Source organism: Rhinichthys klamathensis, unplaced genomic scaffold (genome assembly GCF_029890125.1).
Source record: "Rhinichthys klamathensis goyatoka isolate OS25496 unplaced genomic scaffold, OSU_Roscu_1.1 h1tg000036l_1, whole genome shotgun sequence".
NCBI classification, from domain to species: domain Eukaryota; kingdom Metazoa; phylum Chordata; class Actinopteri; order Cypriniformes; family Leuciscidae; genus Rhinichthys; species Rhinichthys klamathensis.
The window spans coordinates 7,827,973-7,840,574 of NW_026606584.1; the positions used below are offsets into that span (position 1 = coordinate 7,827,973).

The 12,602-nt window shown below is 38.0% G+C and overlaps 1 protein-coding gene across 1 annotated transcript in view; it reads left to right on the forward strand.

The window, feature by feature from the left end:
- The first annotated feature begins 2,556 nt into the window (after positions 1 to 2,556).
- tgfbr3 (transforming growth factor, beta receptor III) overlaps positions 2,557 to 12,602 on the forward strand; it is a 122,193-nt gene continuing 112,147 nt past the window's right edge. Inside the window, exon 1 of the mRNA XM_056246239.1 lies at positions 2,557 to 2,775. The gene's annotated coding sequence lies outside the window, so the exon portion shown is untranslated. The remainder of the gene's footprint in view (positions 2,776 to 12,602) is intronic.

The window sequence follows — 12,602 nt, forward strand, 5'->3', positions numbered from 1 at the left end:
GAGCGACTCACGACAACACTAATGGAAATAATGTGTGCTTTAGTTTGGTTGGTAATCTATTGGCTTCATTGCTCAATGCTGCAAAACACTCTAAAAAATGCTGGGTTGGTCACATATGAACAAACCCAATCGTTGGAATAAAACTGCAGTTTAAAAATGTAACCCAACGGCTGGTTTTGTCTTGACCCAAAATTGGGTTAAAACAACCCAGCATTGTTTAGTGTAGAAACCTTTGACACTCTTTAGAGAGCAAACACAGATAGGCACTGGATAGTTTGCTAAATCTTTTTCACCAAAATGCAATTATTTCAGAGAGAACTGATCCTAGACCAGCAGTTACGCCAGTCTCAAGTCTGTGGCCAGGGGAAGGCTAAGCCCTGCCCAGCTTTACACACACTCTGACTATGTTGGTAGTCCATATTTTTCCTCTTTGCGAGACACATACCTTTTGTGTATTTCATTTACAGAAACATAAATCGCTGCCTATAGCTCAAACTCTTAAAGCAACACTAAGTAAGATTTTTTACCTTAAAATAATGTTTCCAAAATCGTTTCAGTGGTTCATTAAGTCATAACAGGGTGAAAGGCACTTCTGGATTCGCTTTGCGGTCCTATATCTGCTAACCAAGCTATGTAAGATTGCCAGATCGGGTCGCATTTCTGTAGTTCTAATGAGACATAAGAAAACTACAAATTTGACTTGCTTTACGTCAAGCGTTACAATAGTCATTATTTCGCAATACATTATACTTTCATGAAATCATGCAACACACTCTACCTTGTCTGTAGACATCGTTCATTCCAAAGCCGGTGCTGGATAAACAACGAGCGTGCGTGCGACAGTAGGCTGCGGTAGGTTAAATTATTTACGACAGCGATAATGGACAATTCCGCTTCCAACCTGTAGGGCGACCGCAGAGGAAAAGTTACTTGGTGTTGCTTTAAAAGGGAAATAGTCCTATTTAAATGAGGTATAAAGTGAAACATCTCACACATGGATATAGGGCTTTCAAATGAATAAAGTAGAAATAATAAAATATTAACCTTATAATAGTGTTCATTAAATTGTAAAACTGCTCAACAGAACAAAAATGCGTTAAAATATGAATAAATCAACTTTTTGAATGTACTTTAACTTTTCAAATGTTGCTTGTTCATGTTATTAAGGAAAGTGAATATTTTAACATTTACACAACATGGGCACTTTACTTTGTTTTTAATTATTTTATTTTTTATTTTATTTTTAATGTACAGTAGGCTATTATTAATTGTATTGTTGTTAATAAGTTGTTAAATCTAATTTATAAAATTCTCTAAAATGTAAAACCAATTTGTGTGGAGTGCAAAATCTCCTAAATTTCTAAATGGCTCCTGAATGGAGAATCTTGGAAATGTTGCTATGATTAAAGGTGCAATAGGTAATCTGGGAAATACTAACTTTAGCCCATAGCATTGAAAGCATACGATCCCACCCTCCCTGCAAATCTAGACAACCAGAAACAACGTTATTGGATTACATTATGTTTAATTCCCGGTGAGAAAACTTTACAGTACAGTGAGTAACTACTACAATAATGAATGTAAACAACTGTTTGCCTGCCATTCTCGCTGTGCATAGCGTACGTGAAACGCGCAAATGATGTATGACGTCTGCGTGAACAGGCTGCGCAGTGGTATGCAAACACACGTTGACTGATAGGGAACGCATGCTTTCATTTCATTCGGACCGGATTTCATTATGATTTTATGGTCATAAGCCTTCCACAGACGATTTATATATGTATAAAAATATATTTCTACCGCTTAACATGATTGCTATCAAGATATGAGTAGACTTTCAACCATCATAACAAACATGTTTCTACAGAGAATCACCTATTGCACCATTAACACAAAAGACATTTTTTTTAAAGCTTGGAAGAACGTGAGTTTGCCTATTTCGGTTTTAATAGCTACTGTATATAGCCTAATGTGGAAGGATTACTATGTAGATTAATATTCAGTCTTACAGTCTGACACCTCCACATAATAGAAAGAGACATTTTCAGCGTTATAGCCCTAAGCGTAAAATAGGTAAATGCTTGTTAGTGCAGATGCTGAGAGCCAGCAAATTGTGTGAGATATTACACTCCATTTCAAACTAATTTTAACAGATTTGTTCTAACACTAAGCTTTATATCATTTTTATGACCTCATTTTAATTGAGACTTCATGGAATATGCTATGTTTAAAAATTAAAAAAATGTAATTAAAAATTAAAGTGCTAATAAAGGAAATATAAAAAAATGTATATGCTATATATTTCAAAATGTAAAAAAAAAATACATGGATATTTTTTAAATACTGTCAACTACCCTATAATTTCATATAGCAATAATAATAATAACAATAATAATTATAATAATAATAACAATAACAACAATATGTATTATTATTATTTTAAAAGTAAACTCACGTGTCATCATGGCTGCGGAAGTTGATGGGTTTTCAAGCCCACTTCATCCTCTTATTATTCTTGAGATGTGAATCGCAGCCTCCTCCTACTGGCCCCTCCCACTGAAACACACACACACACACAGAGAAAGCGGGAGAGGTATTTAAAACTTTTTGAGATCTGTCACAGGCTTTGTCATCCCGAAAATCGTGGTGTTTGTCGCACGGTTATCACTGTCCTGACAGAAGATTTTGCGCAGGTCCTTTTACTATATCAGCCGAAGGAAACGTTACCGTGAACTCCCTAAGAAAGTTTTCCTCAGCATTACTGAAGATTCGCTGGTATGTCACTTTGTTTCTATCGTTGCTTTAGTTTTGACGTGTACATTGTGTCAGGATTATTGCAAGACTAGTTTAGGGTCCTTGTTAAAATATTGTTTTAGCATGTTTACAGTCGCATGCTCATTCCATAGACGCGCATGCACGTTTCAGAGCAGCATGATGTTGAGTCTGAGTCTCGATCGCGAAGAGACAAAACCAGAACTGTTCTACTATCTATGAAGTTGTTGTCTTCTATGCAAAGTAACGTTCTTCAAGTTGAAGATTAGAGATTAAAGCCCATTAGAATTCAATGTGATTGTAAAATGTGTGTTTAAAAAAAACAAACAAACTGAAGTCTAAAGAGTTTTGTAAGTCTGCACGAGCTCTGCAGATGTTGTGATGTGGTCAGGATGAGCTGGGAAACTTGAGGTGCTCGTGGTGCCATCTGACAGCTTGAACTACTAGTGTTGTCAAACACAGAACAACGTTTTTGTCCATTAACTTCAAGCCTGCATGACTCTTTTTCAGGATGAGTGGACTGCCCTGCACAGGAATTTCATTTAATCAAATTAATGTACATAGTTCACATAACACTGGAGGTACAGTCATGACATGAATCTCTTTCAGTGCATGTAAAGACAAAAGCCTCTTCCATTTACTAGTTGCAGGTATTGTGAAATTCTCAAGCAGGACTGTGAGTATTACACAATTGGGAATGGTATATTATGTAAAACATCACAAACTTCAAGGTATACCTTGGATTTCTGTCACTGAACTTGATACTATGAGTGAAACTTAAACAACAAGAAATACTCATAAATATGATGTCTTGTGTCATCATTTGGCTGTGTGCATTGTGATTGTCTTCTATAGATGCGGTTCTTCAGCAAAATTAACAGCAGAGAAGTTCTTACATTGTTGATCATTTTCAGCAGATGTAGTGGTTCATAACTGCAGACTAAAATGTGTTCTGACTGGGTTGCAGTCGCAGACAACACATAAAACAATGCAAATAACAAAATGCACCTAAATTAGTTAGTTTGTATGTCAACTTTTAATAGGGAGGACAAACCGCTTCCCATGTCTTTTGGTCATGACGCCTAATAATGTGCAACAAATAAAAATAAAATCAAGCCTTTGTAGAGCTGATTTACAGCAGAATTTGAATTACTCATATTTGATGAAGTTTGCATTATTGATTCTGTTATATTCCTGTTTATTACTCCGAAGCTGATTATTCCTGCTATTACTCTGACCTGTTTAATATTTTGAAGCTGCTTTAAAACAATCTGTTTTGTATCAAGTGCTATAATAAATGTGTCTTGACTTGACATGACACATACATTTGTCACTTGGTTAAAGCTTGATAAATTAGACCTATCTATCTATCTATCTATCTATCTATCTATCTATCTATCTATCTATCTATCTATCTATCTATCTATCTATCTATCTATCTATCTATCTATCTATCTATCTATCTATCTATCTATCTATCTATCTTTGTGTTCTCATAAATTTGTTTATTGATATAACTGCTGTTTATTAAACATAGCATTAGTATTTATTCAACATAGTATTAAACTAGTATTAAACATTTTTTTAACCATGGACACCCTTGTTGTTATGCTTCTGTGTTTGTTTACCAGAGAGACAGTTTTCATCTTATCAGTTTGGCAAAGTGTCTTAATTTAACATTTTATAACCTAATCCATAACCTATTCGTGTTTACAGGTTACAAATTTATAAAAGTAATATCTTTAGTTGAGTCCGTTCGCTGTAAGTCACTTTCATTATTGGTGCGTGGCTGATCTCTTCAGGGGGATTTGTTCTGGGTCCCGGTCAGGCTATTCATGCCTGTCAGACATTAGATGATCTCTGCAAGTGTCTTGCGTGAGAAAACGAGGGTTTCTGGGCTGTGAGTTCCATGGGAAAGGCTAATCAGAGCTCTTGAAACAACTTTGAGACTGTTCATATAGTGATTATTAAAGTGGAGATGAGGTGTAGACGAGTGAAGGTGGTTTCGTGAGGACAACAGACCTGTGACTGTTATCTGATTCAAGACTCCTGTGACATGTTGATTCGGGTCCTCAGGGTTCGCAATCACTCACTCCCAACTTATTGCTTTCTAGTCTCAAAGATAGAGGGAGACAGAGAAAGTCCAGTGCTTTTTGGAGGGAACTAAATTCACTGCACATAGCTGAGTAGATTAACGAGAGATGATGCATTTGCACAACTTTTTCTTCTCTGAACTGTCTTTGTCACAATGCCGTTCTGTGAGTAGAGCCAGTGATTCATAACTAGAGGAGTATGAGTAAAAATGCATGTTGGTGCAAGTGTATGTGTGTTACTTTGCTGGCTCTGATGTGACTCACAAATAAAGGTTACATACACGCAGATCTGCAGATGTTCCCCATAAGTGTGTGTGTGTAAGTGTGTGCTCTGTGGTGTTAGCGGCCGCCCTGAGGTGTGATTTAGTGTCTGTTTGTGTGCATGCTGTGTGAATGAATGTGTCCGGTGCTAAAGATGTGCAATTGGCCCAGTGAGCCGATTAAATTGATCAATTTGTATCACTGTTGGAGGTTGTGGTTTTGTTTTAGTGCAGCTGGCCACTTCATGTCCCTAGTGTGTCACTGTTTGACACGTGGCTACGCTCGCAGCCAACACGGAGAGGATCCATTTGGGCCGACGAGCACATCTTCCATTATAAACATGTCAAAGAGTCTCCCGTCACCGTTGACTTACGCAAACGGGAAACCACACTCTGTTTAGGCTGAATGACTCAATCCAAATAAGATTCATTAGCAAGCAGCCAAGAGGCCCGTGTTGGACATCATTATAGCTTTCGTGAGGCTGCAACTACCAAAGTGGCCCTATATGATGCAGTCACACTCAGGTACCCACATTTTCATAGAAACTCATGCCATGTTTCATAGCTTGAACAATGTAGGCTGTCCTGTTTTATTTATACATGGCTGGAAATAGTTGTGGTGTTATTCTCTAGAGGTCATGATGTATTCTGGTCTATTCTCTCATGCTTTGATGGTTTTCAGAAGGACACGGTCAAACATCCTGTAAAGACCTCGTGAAATAAATGTATCTTAGCTGTTGGCTTTGTCGCTATAAACCTGTGCACTTTTAAAGATTTGAGATCCCAAATATAAAACCGTCTTTTCTTTGAAGAAAATGGATCATAAATATTAATAAATCACCTTGTTTGGAAGGGTGAATGCAAATCTGTCTTTACACTCTTAAGCTTAAGGTTCTTTATTGGCATAGATTCCATGAAGTAACTTTAACATCCATGGAACCTTTCCATTGCAGAAAAGATTCCTTGTAGTGGAAAAAGGTTCTTTGGATTATTAAAATGTTCTTTACACCAGGAGAAAAATTGTCTGCATAAGAACTGTGCAATGAAAGGTTCTCTGGGGAACCCAGAATGTTTCTTCTATGGCGTCGTTGTGAAAACCCCATTTTGGAACCGTTATTTTTAAGAGTATTGAATGAGCATTTCCCACCTAATACCACTTGTAGAAAATAGCCTATCATGTTGAAAACCATGGTAAAAAAAAATCATACAAGTTTGTAATTAAAGGTGCTATATGTATTTTTAGCGGCCTCTATCGGTGATGTTTCAGATTGGAACCAATTTTTACAAGAGCGCTCGTGCTCTTGCGCGTGCTCGAACACAAGAGCGAGCACTCATGGTACCGGCCACACTGAGACTTTCAACACACCGGAGAAAGCATCACACAACATGCTGGAAACTCATGTAAACTCCCACTGCAACGTTATAATAGACTACTTTTATCAGCTTAACGTTGAACTAATGCTCCATGCTCGTACCATGATAACGTTACATTGACTGCATTTAGCCGACATGTGGTGTTATCTAGCATAACAAGGCATTTCACTAACTATTCGTGTATCTTTCACAATCAGGCAGCAATGTCAACATAGGTGAATGTATAATATGATAACGAAAACGGCTAGTGAACTAGACTGAACAATTTCAGTGTAACAGTAAGATCGTAGGAAGTAACATTACTGTACTGAACGTGTCTGGAAATGTGTATTATAAACAATATGATAGTAGTGGGATGAGTGACGTTAGACAGTAGATCTAGTACATTAAATAAAAGTTACATCCTAAAGCACCTACTTTTTGTTATCCTGGAACAGTCTGTTGTAGCCTATTCATTTCATGTCTCATGTATGTTGTAGTTTACCTTGCTATTTCATTACAGTTTACCATTATTTATTTCAGCATATCTGAAAACTTCAGGAGGTCTCTCTATAATTCAAACGCTCTGCCGATGTTGATCCGTGTTTCCGTCCTAAGTCGATCCGATTCACGTTTGGCCTGACGAGCTTCAGCAGATACATTTTTGTTTTGTTTTTTATATTTATGTGGAGTTTGTGTTGGAGTCTGTGTTGTGCTGGAGGCAGGAGTTTTTGGGTGTTATCAGACTCCATGTCGTCAGCTGCAGTGCCGTCGCATAGACTGTATATAAAAAGGAGAGAGGCTCGGGAGCGCGCATGCACGTCACATCCGATGGATTTCGCAGAAAATCTGACCCGGAGACTTCACATAGAAATAGGAATACTGGCCTTCAGAGGTAATAGCAAAACCCGACAAGTGGATCACTGTAATGTGTGATAACAACCCCTTCACACACAGGCAATAAAAAAAGGATTCATTTTAGAAGAAAAGTTACATTTAGCACCTTTAAATGAGGAACATTTAATTACAAACTTGTATGTAACAAAACATGAGAAATTGTATTTTGTTGGTGAACTATCTCTAAGTCTATTGGAAAGTAAAAAAAAGAAGAAGGAAGCCATTTGAAATGTGTCATCCCAACTTTTTGTTTCAGTAGGAAATACATTAACAAAGGAAAGAAAAGTGCATTCACCAAACCATTTCATTCGCTCTTTAAAGCATAGCTTGGATAGATTGCCATGGGAACAGTTTGCCCTTGATTTTATACAGAATATACTTTTCCACAATAAACCGAATATGATCAAAACAAATTCTTTGATTGTGAATGATCTGTATCTTCTTTCATTAAGTCAGTTTTTCATTTCGAACTGAATATGGATATAGTTTTAAGGCACGCTTCTTCCTCCAGAGTGAAGTGGCTCTTTGAGTTCAGACCGAGGCTGCGCATTAAACCATATGGTGTTCGACACTCCACCTACACAGTAATAGTGTGGAGTAGCTACTTATTATGTTCAGTCTGGGGTCTGCTGCCTTGAATTTGCTAATGACTTTTCCAGACTGTTTCTGAATGTTATTGTACTATATCTTTCTACCGAGAAATAGAAAGAGAGACACAATCTTTCAGCGGGAGTCATATGAGGTGATTGGTCTCTAAACTGAAACAAACACACTTTTATTTTATATCTAACCACAACCAATCAAGTTATATAGAGTCGACCTGCCCACATTCCCATGGTTTATGTTTGCTTCATCACTGATCTGCTTTTGGTTGACATGCTAGTCTAGGTCCTGGATAAGATTTGTATGCACTTCATTTAGCGGATAATATCTCAACTGTTATAGACTAATATGACCGCCAAAATCTCTACCCGCGACGAAAGTCCTGAAAATTACCACAATAGGTGACACTATTATCACACTACAGGTGAATTGGACTTTTTTTTTATCCTATAGATATTCATATAGGATGAAAGTTGGCATTCACAGTAGCACTTCTCACAGCTGTAAATCCTGAGACACTGTCACTCTCATGTGTCACTTTTTTGGAGAAGCGATTGGCCATCCACAGTTCTTCATGTTTATATGAAGCTTTGATTGTGTTTACAGTGTGCAATATAACATGTGTTCATGTTTTGTGTGTAAAAAAACACAGTATTTTTCCACACAATTTACTTATCTGTATACCGCTGTTTTCACTGTCCAAAAAACGGCCCGATGACTTCCTTGTTCTATGAAGTCCCTCCTTCAGAAATACGTAACGAGTTCTGATTGTGCCAGCGGTTCCTGTGTTGTGATTCGACAGCAGCTTATCGCACGTTGCCCGGAAAGGTCACGCCTCTTACCATAAATTGGAGATGCATGCGCAGCTGAAGTGCTTCTTCTCCGTGGGAGCGCAACAAGACCACGCCCCCTTTTTTTGTGTATTCCTGTGGGCGGAGATTAGTCAAAAAACTGTTCTAGTTACGTCATTAAAAAAGAAAGTAGAGGGATGTAGTCCAAAACGGCCGTTCGCTGTATGCTTTGAAAGGGGACTTCTGTTAAGTAAAATATCTCGCTAGGCATTGCACTTTGAGCTTTATAATTTTACAGGTATTATGCTCTAACAGCAACATTACACACTAATTCAAGTTTGAAAAATGGAATCGCGAAGAACGGGACCTTTAACTTGGCGGACTCGGTTGCTTTGGCAGAGCTGTCAATTGTTGTGGGAGAGGGGTCTCTTGACATATCTAAGACTCCTGATGCTGCAATAGTGGAGCTCTTTGTGTTTGGAATAGGTTCTGTGGCCACTGCAATGGGGCCTGTTGACATGGGTGAGATCTCTGTTGCCCTGGGAATGGTATCACATCAGATACCACTGTGGTAGACTCTGCTGAGGCTGTTGCTGAGGTAGAGAGTTCTGATTGTTGTTGATCAACAACTGTTGCTGGAGCTATCAGGTCCAATGTAGTAGAATTGGAGACAGTCACTGATACCTTATAGCAGTGGCGTAGGTTTGATTTTGAAATTGGTGGGGACGGGGACATCAATATTTAATATATTTAAAGTTTTGATCGAAAATATTGCTAGGGATATATCAGTGTCACTGGATATTGGTAGGGACACGTCCCTAGCGTCCCTACTAAATTCTACGCCCCTGCCTTATAGTCAGTGTGTATCTCCCCGCGCTCTTTTATTGGTCCCATCCTGATAATCTTTTGGCAAAGGACTTTAGACCTAAGCTTTACTGTGGTCCGGCTCTGAGTGTCAACGGACCTTGCAGAGAGTTCACTTTCAGCTGATGGTTTCTCTACATTGATTGGAACATTTTGGAAGATTACAAGGATGGTATCATGTGTGGAGCCTGTTCCTGCCAGGGTGCTTTCATTGCGGTCAAAGTTATCCAATGCCCCATTTAATGGGCTTGTTGCTTCTAGGACAAAAGGGAGAGGTACTCTGTTGTTACCTGCTGTAGTGATGATATGTTCAGCAAGGTCCACATCAATCCTCTTGACTGTGTTGTAGCTGACACATATTCCGTGATGGTTAAGAGCAGTCACCAGCTCTTTTGATCGTGTCAGACTGTGCACTCCTTGAGCCACCATTACATGGAAAGGTGTTGGTTCTTTGGCATCGGTAAGGATGTTATGCAGAATTTGAAAGACTACATCAGTCTTCAGCTGAGAGGATGTTTTCCCCTTAAACATATAGGAGAAAAACTCCTGCCATCTTTGTGGTCGGTTCTTAATGAATATGTCATTGGACAGTTGGAGGTCTTGCGGTTCACAGAAGCTCTTCTGTAGTCCAAAGCTGTATTCCTTCAACTCCTGCGCAAGCTCAGTTGCCACCTGTCTGACAGGGGAAACTCTCAGGGACTCTACCAAGACCTCTGGAGAACTGTTGGTGGAAAGTACCATCTGAGATGTTCGTTTGTTACTTGGGTATGTAAAGCTCGATGATTAGCTGCTTTACAGCTCGGTTTGACACTACTTGAGTTGAACCTTCATTGAGTCCGTCTCTGATGGAAGTCAGACTGAATGCTGTTTTGCTCAAATCAAGCCCAAGAGCTAAAAATCTAGCCTTCAAGGAGTTGTCTTCAGCTGTTATTGAATCCTCCTTTTCAAGGTTTTTCAGTATGTCCTCAATTTTGGCAATATATTTATTGAGTCTTTACGACAAGGGTCATGATATTGGATATCAGCTGCAAAAACAACATCTACCTCGCACATTACCACTGTTTGAGTATACACATGGTCCTTGAACAACATGGCCGCATTTAGTAGTTTCTGGGCCATCGGTTTTTCACAGATTCTGAACAATTTGTGTATTTTCTTCTGTTTAACTGTTTTGCAATCTGAACCACAAAAGATACTTACATTTTTAGTTGCACTGGTCTTAAAAAAATAACCCCCATAATCCACAGATAAATTTAAGTCAAGTCAAGTCAAGTCATCTTCATTTATATAGCGCTTTGGCTTTTAACAATGGAGATTGTTTCAAAGCAGCTTTACAGAGATAAACATACAATTTACGGTAAAATTTAAATTAATTAAAACTTATCTTACCATGTTTCCCGCTGTAGCCCAGTCTAATGAAGTATTATCTATGTGACACTGGATGGATAAGTTGTGCTCTCACTCTCTCCAGATATTTTGGAATTTTGTAAAATAAGGTTTCAAATATGAGTAATTGGTATACCAACTTATCTGAATAACTTCATGACATGAAGACACTGTAATTTCATCAACTTGTCTGAGACTATGTGATCACAAGTTGTGATGTACTGGTGATGACATTTTCCCCATTTAGCAAAAAAACAAAACAAAAACACTAGCAGCTAGCTAGTTAACAAACTGTAGTTAGCTAGATACAATACACACCAAATTAAATATAAAACTGATACAAATTCATTATAATTATTTAAATACACAAAATTACAACTCATATGATAATGACACGTAATAAGTGTACACGCCAACACAAAGAATAAAGAGTAGATTTCCTTACTCACCTCAGAAAATATGTAGCTTCAAGGGTTTATATGTATGCATATTTAATGAGATATTGCCTTATTTGCATATTTTATTTAATTTTTTAGACAAAGTGTAATACAAAAAGTATTTCTCTTAATATGAAGATTAATCTGGTAGAAATGTATGAGGATATCTATAAAGGGAAGAAAAAGTCCCATTCACCTGTAGTGTGATAATAGTGTCACCTATTGTGGTAATTTTCAGGACTTTCGTCCCGGTTAGAGATTTTGGCAAACATCCCACGTTGTTCAATGGGGTCATATTAGTCTATAACAGTTGAGATATTCTTCGCTAAATGAAGTGCATACAAATCTTACCCAGGCCAGGACCTCTACTACTAAGAAAGTTCAAGTTTAGTTTTGTATTTTGTTTTGCTCTAACCAGGCCTGGAGAAAATGATTTCCCGTTAAGCTAGCTAGCTATTTATTTATGTATTTATTTAACTAGGCTATATAGGACAGCTGAAAAATATTGTTGTTGGTTTTTTGTTCTTATTTTTTTTATATATTTTTTTCTGTTTTATTATTTTAATTTGTTTCATTTTGCCCAACTAACCAGCAGATTTGTTTTTAAAGAACTCTTATCTAGTTTTTTTAGATGTTAGTTTTGTTTTGCCCCATTTTTAAAAATTGTTTTAAGTGCTTTTATTTGTTTTTTGTTTGTTTGTTTTTGCTTTGATTTCTGTTTTTCTTTGTTTTGCCCTTGATGATGTCCTCTTTGATCTCAGGAATCCAAAATGCTCCTACCATTAGTGTGAGAATGGCAAGAGAGGGGGCATCGAATCAAAGGCAGAGGGGCACTGGCTTGGGGCCCCTGTGCTGGAAGTGCAATATTTATTGAGATCCTCCAAAATGACTTCCCAGCCTCAGCAGCTGCCCGTGTATGAATGACTCTTTGTTCCTGCAGCTGTTTGCCGAGAGAGAGAGAGAGAGAGAGAGAGAGAGAGAGAGAGAGAGAGAGAGAGAGAGAGAGAGAGAGAGAGAGAGAGAGAGAGAGAGAGAGAGAGAGAGAGAGAGAGAGAGAGAGAGAGAGAGAGAGAGAGAGAGAGAGAGAGAGAGAGAGCTCTCCTCACCTTACTGGGAGAATGAGAAAAAGGCAAAAAGATAGAAGGA